Source organism: Dryobates pubescens, chromosome 2, assembly GCF_014839835.1.
Source record: "Dryobates pubescens isolate bDryPub1 chromosome 2, bDryPub1.pri, whole genome shotgun sequence".
Lineage (NCBI taxonomy): Eukaryota > Metazoa > Chordata > Aves > Piciformes > Picidae > Dryobates > Dryobates pubescens.
Window position 1 is genome coordinate 45758176 of NC_071613.1, and position 9819 is coordinate 45767994.

Consider the following 9819-nt stretch of genomic DNA (forward strand, 5'->3'; position numbering starts at 1 on the left):
TAACAAGCATTCTTCCCATTCCTAGTAAGAATAAAAGATACCCGCCTACTAAAACTCTGGATGCCATGACACAAGAACATTAATGAAGGGCAATCTGAACCCAGGGTTTCCTGAAACAGTCTCAAGTGTCAAATCTCCTAAGAATAAATGATTTAATAGCATGGAATACCAGCTGAGTCAACTCGAACTGTGCGCCTCCAGAGAGGGACACCCTCAGTTATTTCCCTGTGCTTTTTAAAGCCTCACAATCTATTCCATAATCTGTTTGTGCACCTGTTCATGCAACAAATGTGTGCCATTCATCCAGTCAAACTATTTAACAGTTACTTGTCTTTTTCAATTACTGGAGTTTTGGTGAGGGCTACTTTACCCACTTACACAGTTCTATAATCTTTTTGCTCCATCTGCATCTGGATCTCATTTGTCTTCTGCTGACTCCACATAGAATGGTCTCTTATTTCATTTCTATGAATTATTGCTCCTCTTCCTTTGATCACAATGGTCTTTCTAGATCATATTGTTAACCATACAGTCTTCTTTAATATTACTTATACAATCTCATTACATTCTCCTAGTTACAATATACCAGGGTCATGCAAAACTAGTCTCAGCCATTTTTCTAGTGTTCAGTCTAAGTTCATCCATCTCTAAATTATGGCTTCAGCCTAAAGCTTCATCAATCTAGCTACTCATGCTAAGCAAATTAGCTATTAATGTTACCCAAAGCACATACTTTGAATAGTCACACTTCAGATTACTTTTGTTTCCAACAAAGAAGAAAGGAAATTTACTTACAAGCACAATCTTTCTCCTTAAATATGCTGAGCACACTACTGCATTCTCCTGACCATAGGTGAAAGTGGCCAGTGAGGTTAGGTAAATGTAACACAAATTACTTCACCCACCAGCATAATTTACACTGAAGAGATCGTTTTACAAGATGTTTTGGTTTTGGAGCTGTACTGTTATCTCTGGGTCTGTGACTTTGCTGTAACTTAACATGCACATGAAACTGCTCTGTTTGACATGCAAAATCTGGTGCTTGGCTTTATTCATCAGTCCTTCTGTGGTCTCAATCAGTCAAAAGCTTTTTTCTTCTGGGCTTTTCAGTCACTGTCATTTGTCTCCTAATTTTCTTATCTATCAATTCCTATGCATCATATTCTGCTATATTGCAGGTCCAGCTAAAAGCTAGACTTATAACACCAGCAGCTAACATTGCCTACAGTTTCCCTCCCCATCCACAACCCCTTGCATCCTTCATCCTCACATTTGGCACCATTTCCAATTGTATTCAGTGTGACTTTGCATTGAGTCATGCTCCAGGCTCCAGTGTTATGCAATTCCAACATGATTCAGACATGAAAATGTAAACTGGGGCAGTAGCAAAGGCTGGAAGCTGGGAGTGTAATCCCAGTAGTTTCTCCACTGTGAGGCACCCTTTGAGGAAAAGGCCATGTCCTGGGAGCTTGGTGAAGAACAGGACTGAAGGACCTTGCATCTGCTTCCAGAATAGTTTCTGTGGAGTTGCTGCCCATGTACAGCTATTTTTCTTTAGTGCTTCTGTGTGGAGAGAGGCTTGCCACAGCTCGGATCTGTTACCCTCATCACGCAGCCCTAGGGTTGCAAAATAGCAGAAGCAATGCAGCTCTGCAGTCATCACATGACAGCAAAGACCACAGCAGCCCCATCCCTCTCCACACCAGTGTATTGCCATCATGTGTGCTGGGCAGGCAAAGGGATTGAGACAAAGTGCTCATCAGTGCTGTGATTCCAGAAATGTCTTGAACTCTGGTCATTATACAGTTATCTCCTGAGGAGTGCAGGCTCTTCTAGCACATTGCCTCAGAACCTGCAAGGCCTGATGAGATCTGCCCACAGGTCCTGAGGGAACTGGCAGGTGAAGTTGCCTAGCCACTGTCCATCATATTTGAAATGTCACGGCAATCTGGTGACATCCTTGCTGACTGGAAAATGCCTCCTCCCTGGAGGTGTTCAAGGACAGGGTGGATGAGGCCTTGAGCAACCTGGTCTACTTCAAGGTGTCCCTGCCCATGACTAGGAGAGTGGAACTAGATGGTCTTGAAGGTCCCTTCCAACCCAAACCATTCTATGAATTCATAAATCACCATGCTCATGCTGCCTTTTACCTTTCAGATCTCCACAACCTGTGGTTCTGCCCACCATCCATCCCCATCAGCTGGCAATGGTTAAAGCACATTCACCTGGTCTTAGCAGGGATTTCTGCTTGTTCTAGAAAGGCAGCTCACCAGCAACAGCAGGAGATAACTGTGTAATGACCAGAGTTCCAGACACTTCTGTAATCACAGCACTGATGAGCACTTTGTCTCAATCCCTTTGCCTGCCCTTGCAGAGCGGCCCAGCACACATGGGTCTAATCTGGCAGTCTATTGGAAGTGCAACTGACAGCTGGATGTGCACCCTGAGTCTTCACTGAGTGCCAACCCTCTGCTTGCTCAAGTCACACAGGAACATCTCCCTGCTCTTCTCTCTCCAGCTTCTGAGCAGGCTGAGAGCTGGGGGTATTGCCTCATCACCCACTGTGGCAGAGTGCAGGCTATTCTAGCACAAAGGGCAATGGCTGGAGCCTGTCACCTCTGCCTGGTCTTTCTGCACTACAGGAGGACTCATATTTTTCCTTGCCTCAACAGCCCTCAGGTGACTCCACCCACAGAGCTCAAGGGGATCTCTTCTGCCATGTTACTACCCAACAGAGAATAAACCAGGAAGTTCCTCCAGATAGACCCTTTGTGTGGGGAATTCAAAAACATGCATTTATCTGCTTAGGGCCTGACTTTTTCTTCAATAAATGTAGCCCCATGTGAGTCCATCAGTGAGGAGTCAGCCGTGTAGCACTGTGGGACCACCCAACAGGTTCTCTGCATGGAGAAATGAGGAGGAGCCAAATGAGCTGGGCTGAGTCACCTCCTGGGAATGTATGGATTTGCTGCAGGGAGAGGAGGCCAAGGAAAGTGCATCCTCATGACACCAGCCCAAGACCAGTGTGAGCTCAGTGGACACAAGGGGAGCACATGCTGTGGTTGTGATTGAGGGGCTTCCCAGCTATTTTTATCTGTCTCACGACCAACTCCAGGCTTCCTCTAAAGACATTTTCTGCCCTGCCTATGACAAAACATGACATTGCTGCCTTCAGCTGTTCTGCAGCTCACTGTTATCACTCCTTTCCTACATGATTCTCAATTTCCTGAAGAGCAAGTGTGTTTTTCATTAATGTCTCACCTAACCTTAATAGCTGCTCAGTGAATTCAGTTTTTCAGTCACTAGCCCCTTCTCCCAGAAGCTTTTCTGTGCCATGCTTTACTCCTACACACTTTTCCTGCATGGTTTCTATGGCAACATGAATATCTCTCCATCTGCTGTAGATCCCCATTATCATGTTTAGCTGCTTGTTAACTCAGTCAAATGTCATTTCCAGGTGTACCATGATAACAAGATAGTTTGGAAACCAAGCTTGGTAATTTTTTTTACCACTAGGTAATTTTTGTTGGCAAACCTGTCCTTCATAATTTGACTGCTATGTTTCTATACAAGCTCTGGGATACTGATACTGAGCTAGTCTCATAACCAGATCTCCTACTTGTATCTGCACACTCCAACCAATTCTGCATCCACTTCATAATTTCCAAATGACATCCTTCCTTCTCATTGCAGCCTGTGCTGCCTACAGAGTAGGTGTATTTGGATTCTGCAAAGTCTCTGTAGGTCTGTTACCTGGCATTTGATATGTATTTGATAGAAAATTAACTCTAAGTTACCAGTACTGTTTTCCTTTTGGCAAATGCACTTCTCACTTCTGCCACAGTCCTGTTGCTTCTACATGAAAACCTTCTCTGCTGGATTGCACAAAGCCCTAAAGAGTACACATAGTTTACAATTGGCCTCTCAGTCTGTTCTGCTTGAATTCCTTAAATTATTTGGAATGGTGGAGACTTCTATAGGGCTAAAATCCAGTCTTATTTTCTGCTAAGTACCTTTTTTTTTTTTGAGAACTGATTTAAGTGTGAACAAAAAGTTCTTCCTCTACAATCCAATCAGAATCTGCAGCAGAGAATCCAACTAAATAAAATGAGTGAAGTAAAAACTTCGCTGTTGATTTGTTTTCTAGATCCTGTGAGTTAGCAAAAGCAGACTGCAAGAAGCCCATGTAGAAGCTGGAAAGCTGTAAGCCATTTGGACTGGCAGCTCTTGGAGACATTAACTGACATTATTTATTTGTAACTAACATCCAGGAAGAGCTGCTTTGAGATACTGCATGCTACCTCAGTCTAAATTGCTATTATTTTAATATGACTAGAAGTAATTTATAGAATTAAAAGTAATAAAGCATACAGTAATTTAGTCTTTATATATACACATTTTAAACCATGCAAATCTTACATTTAGAATGTAATTCAGGTTAAAATTTATGTGCAAAAATTTTCCAGTGGAAAATGAAGAGGGCCATGATAAATGAGTGGTTTTGATGCTAATGCTGACCTCCAGGCTGTCCAGCATAAAGTGAGGGTCAGGTGTGGCACTGAAAGTGGCAGTTAAAGTGGTAGGTTTTTAATGGTCTAGAGACCTCATCTGGGGGAAGGTTTCTGTGGACCCCCACCTCATATAGGCTCCTCTTACACACACAGGCTGAACTTGGAAACGCTTGTTCTAAACTCAGACCTACCCCAACTTAAACTTTACCTAGGATTCTATATGTGAGAAAGCTATACATTTGAGTCCTGCTGACATCAACCCACAAGGTTTGGCCAAAAAAAATAATCTCCTCTTTCCCTCAGTGCTGAGGCCTGCATTCCTAGAGATGCTGAGGAAATATGCTGCCTGGTTGCCACCACAGGGAATGCAAAATTCTTATGATGCTTTGCTTTCAAGTAATCACAAGACAGAATAGGCTCCCTGAATCTTACCTCTTTCTAGAAGCATCAGATAAAATAAGGTAGAGTAGAACAGAGTAGAACAGACCAGCTTGGAAGAGACCTTTGAGGTCATCAAGTCCAACCTATCATCCAACACTATCTAATCAACTAAACCATGGCACCAAGAACCCCATCCAGTCTCCTCTTAAACACCTCCAGTCATGGTGACTCCACCACCTCCCTGGGCAGCCCATTCCAATGGCAAATCACTCTTTCTGTGAAGAACTTCTTCCTAACATCCAGCCTAAACCTCCCCTGGTGCAGCCTGAGACTGCGTCCCCTTGTTCTGGTGCTGGTTGCCTGGGAGAAGAGACCAACCCCCTCCTGGCTACAACCTCCCTTCATGTAGTTGTAGAGAGCAAGAAGGTCTCTCCTGAGCCTCCTCTTCTCCAGGCCAGGCAACCCCAGCTCCCTCAGCCTCTCCTCACAGGGCTTGTGCTCCAAACCCCGTCCCAGTTTTGTTGCCCTTCTCTGGACACATTCCAGCAACTCAACATCTTTCCTAAACAGAGGGGCCCAGAACTGGACACAATACTCAAGGTGTGGCCTAACCAGTGCTGAGTACAGCTCCATATACCCACACAGGATGTGAGCTGTGATATAGGCAGTGCAGGACATATTAAGAATGGGCAGAAAGCCTAGTGAAAAAAGCTGAAGGGAGTAATGTGCAGAGAAAACTACCCTTCAGATATCCCAAATTAAAAGTATTGCTCAAAATCAAAGCAAATCACACTTGTATAGAGAAAGAAAATGAAAAAAGGGGGGGTTAACTGTACAATTACAAAGGAAATAAATGAAAGCATCACCAAAACCAGCACAGCAAACAACTAAAAGCTAAAGGAATGTATTGCTTCGGTTTTCATAAGGAAGACCATGCACCCCCAGAGAGAAGAGGCAGCACAATCAATGGGCTAAAGGGCATGGGTATGGAAATGACAAATGCAATACAGCCACAAAACTCAAGAACTCTTTACCCTTCACTTCTGAAGACTGACTAATCTTCATCACTGAAATCTGTAGGCTTTTTAGAGGAAATGTAGCCATGAGTAAGAAAAGGCACAGAGGAAGCAGAAAATGGGTTAAAGTACAAGCTAGGCACATTATATGTGACTGACCCAATATCTTCCTTTGTTAAGATACTTGCATTTGCAGACAAAGGAAAGCTAATAAATGTTATCAACCTGGACTTTGGCTAAAGATTTGATTTGATATTACCTAGATAATTATTAGCTAAACTCAAAGAGATGAGTTTTAACATAAAGACCACAAAATGCCAAAGGAACAATAGTATTGGGGGTGAAAACTGCTTGTGGGGCTTATAGCAAAATTATAGGAGTGGAGGAATTGGTCTTACTGAGTAATTTCATCAGTTATCTTAACCCCAAAAAATTATGAGTGGGGTAGTGAAACTTGCTAAGGACAAAATTTGGAGACACTTTCAATAGAGAAGAAATCCTACAGGGAGAATGATATGATTGTTATACCCTAGTAACAGGCATGGGATAAAATGTAACAGCATAAAATGCAGGGGTATGCACTGAGGGGTTGATAAAATTTCTGCTGTAAGTTAAAATTTATTGCCTATGAACAATAGAAGAGTAAGAACCACATGCCTGAGGTAGTTAGTAAAATGGTAAATTAGTTATTCCAAGAATAGTAAGTAAATATAGACAAGGCACTGGGTAAAGTTCTGATGAGATTTTAGGGCATCATTCAGGTTATCAATGTTCAGCAAGCCTGAATTCATGCTGGAACAGGTATGGGGAGATACTTACACAGACTGCCCAGAGAAGTTGTGGAGCCTCCTTCTCTGGAGACTTTCAAAACACACCTGGACACATTCCTGTGCAATGTGATCCAGGCAACCCTGCTATAGCAAGGGGTTGGACTAGATGACCCCCAGAGGCTCATTCCAACCCCTACCATTCCATGATTCTGAGGTGGCACCCAGGTAAGGAGAGGAAAAGAGGAAATAAGAGAATACATCTTGCTGAGCTTGGCAAAATACAGTGAGAAGGGATCTGATTCCTCTCTGTAAATACATTTGGGGTTTAAGGCAAGCAGAGGGGGAGAATAAGCACCAGGAGAGAGGAATCATTTGCATTTACAGACAGTGTTTGTGCTAGAGCAGATGGACATAAGTTGGATATTAAAGGAGAATAAGGGCTGTCACTGTGAGACAAGTTAACTGTCTCAAAGAGCTTCTCAGTAGGAGAAGAAGGTGTAAAAAACCAAACCCATTGTAACATGGAGCATGGTACGATTGAGAGCTGGCAGCAAGAACTAGGCAGAGTGTCCTTCCAGGCCCAGCTCCAGCTCACCCAGGGAAAAGAAGGACTGGCCCTGTTCCATACTCAACTAGTTTACTCTGTGCACCCAAACATACAAGGCGCCCAAGAAAACAAAGAATGCAATGGTTGTATCTGTGCCACAGGGCTGAGCATACCACCCCTTACCTTGTCCTCATGCAGCCCCATCTCTCTTCCCTGCCAATCTGCTTGGCACCTCCTGAGTTTGGCATTTCTCAGTCACATTTCTCAAGCCGTTCAAAAACCATATTGCCACTGTAGATAAAGCCATGGATGGCTTAGGTAAAAAATGCCCAGCAGCTGCCCTGGCGTTGCAGTGCTGACAAGGAGTTTATTCTGTTTGCAGTAGCTGCTAGGCAGAGGAAATTTGTTTGGCTGTGTCATCTCTGGCTGTAGACAAATGCATGACCCATCAGGTGCAGAAAGCAGGTGAGCTGGGGTGAGGCTAGCCTTGAGAGGGTTGTCTTTGTCCTCCCTATTAAGTGGGCTGAGCTTTTATGTCTGTTAAGTACTAATGACTCACACTTGAAAGGCAGTGCGTTCAGGTTTATTGTGAAAAACAAACATTGTGGTTTTGTGGGGAAAAGCAGGTCCTTCACTCTCCCTGATAAAAATAATAGTTGCCAGCATCTGCCGGTATAGACTATAGGGCTCTGAGGATCTGGAATCTGCCAAAAGACCCATTTCTTGAGGCCATTCTGTGTCCCCACACAATATTGACACCAAGAGAGCCTTGACATCTGAACATGCCATGTAAAACTGCTTGCAGACCACCTGGAGCAGTCCTTTGTGCATGAATGCTCTCCTATCCATTACCATGGAGCAGTGACTGCACAAATCCAGAGGACAGTTCAGCAGCAGCACAAGTTATCTACTTCCACAACCAATTAGTGTCACAGATGTATAAGCTAACGCATGCACTCACAGTTCCAGGCTGTGTCCTCTGCTCTTCACAAGTGCTACCACATCCATCTGTCTCTCATCCCCTGCCAATCTCACCCCCTGCTAGCTTATGTGCACCGACCAAATGGTCAGTGCAACCTGAATGTGGACGGCACATTAATCCATCAGTCCAGAGGCCACTGAACTGATACAGTTCAGCTTTGTAATTAAAAGCTTCCACATTAATTTAGATGAAACCATTACAGCTTGCAATACTTATGGTACTATACAGATAAGGGATATCTTCTCTTGCATTAGATGCAAAAGCCAGTGCCTCAGTGAATGCATCCTCCCTCTGGGTTCTGGGGACTCACCAGGACAAAAGAGCTTGCAGCAAGCAGAGAAGTCGCAGGGGCTGAACACAGCAAGCAGGATGGTGGCTCTTCCTCACCTCCACAGTAGATCTTCCTAGGGAAGAGGATAAGACAAAGGCAGAAGAGTGCTAAGAGGCACAGAGGAGCTATACAGCTAAGGAAAGAGTAAATCATGGTGAACAAGCAGAAGGCTGGAGGAAAAAGCACCTGGAGTTGGAGAAAGACAATTTGTGCCTTGGCCGTACTCAAGCTGTGCACACAGGTTATGCCTCTTCTCATAAGAGTTCCCCATCACACTTCACATGTGCCCAGGGTCCAAGCTACACCTTCTTTTTGAGCAACCTGTCGCAGTCATTCTCAGAAGATACTGTCATACAGGGTTTTGCCCTAGTGCCCAAACATTCTCACTGCTATCAGGACACATGAAATAGCTCAGCTGATGAAGCTGACAGCAGGAGAGCTGAGCATATGTGTACCTCCAGAAACACCCACGGGCTTCTGAAATCCTGGCAGCCATCCTCTCTCCATGAATCACAGGGTCAGGTGTCCTCATCACATGGAGCCAGAGACCCTGTGAGCCAAGCTCCAGTGTGAGGGCAGCTGATGTGGTGGTCACTGCTGATCCTACAGCCCTAGTAGGGACAGGAGCCTGAGCACTGCAGGGCAAGGGGAAGCAGGACTGCAAGTGCAGGGAAGGCAGCAAATGCAGTGATTTGGCTCAATAAGACAGAGGATACTGCTTTGAAGTGACAACAGAATGTAGTGGAAGGCTGAGAAGTAAAATGTGGTAATTCATGTGGCTTTATGCATGGTTAGACCATGTAGGAGAAAAAAGACAACACTTCATTCCATCCTTCCTTGCAGAAAACTTTAATTTGGTGTCCCATTTTAAGACCTATGAAATAGTCCATGATTTATCATCTGAATTTGGTTCTGCAAATGCACTCATAACCTTTTCCCAGTGGGCTCCTCATCTATAGGAAAAATTCAAGCCTCTCCTCACTGCTCCTAAGGGCTCAGCTTGCTGTATTTCTCCAAGCTCCACTACGTTACCCGACCCCTTGGGGCCGCCAACGGACGGGAAGGTCCCACACCACGAGAAGTGCCGGGGCCACGCAGGGGCCCTTACCCTGGGACACCGAACCGCCGCGGGTCTCAACCGACACTCTCAGGACGGCTCCTCAGGGCAAAGGCCGAGGCACCCAGAAAAGCCTCCGGGGCGCAGGCGGAGCCGGAGGGGGCCACCACCCGCGAACGCCGGTCCCACCCGCAGGCGCCGGGGGCCGGGCCGGAGGGGCGGTG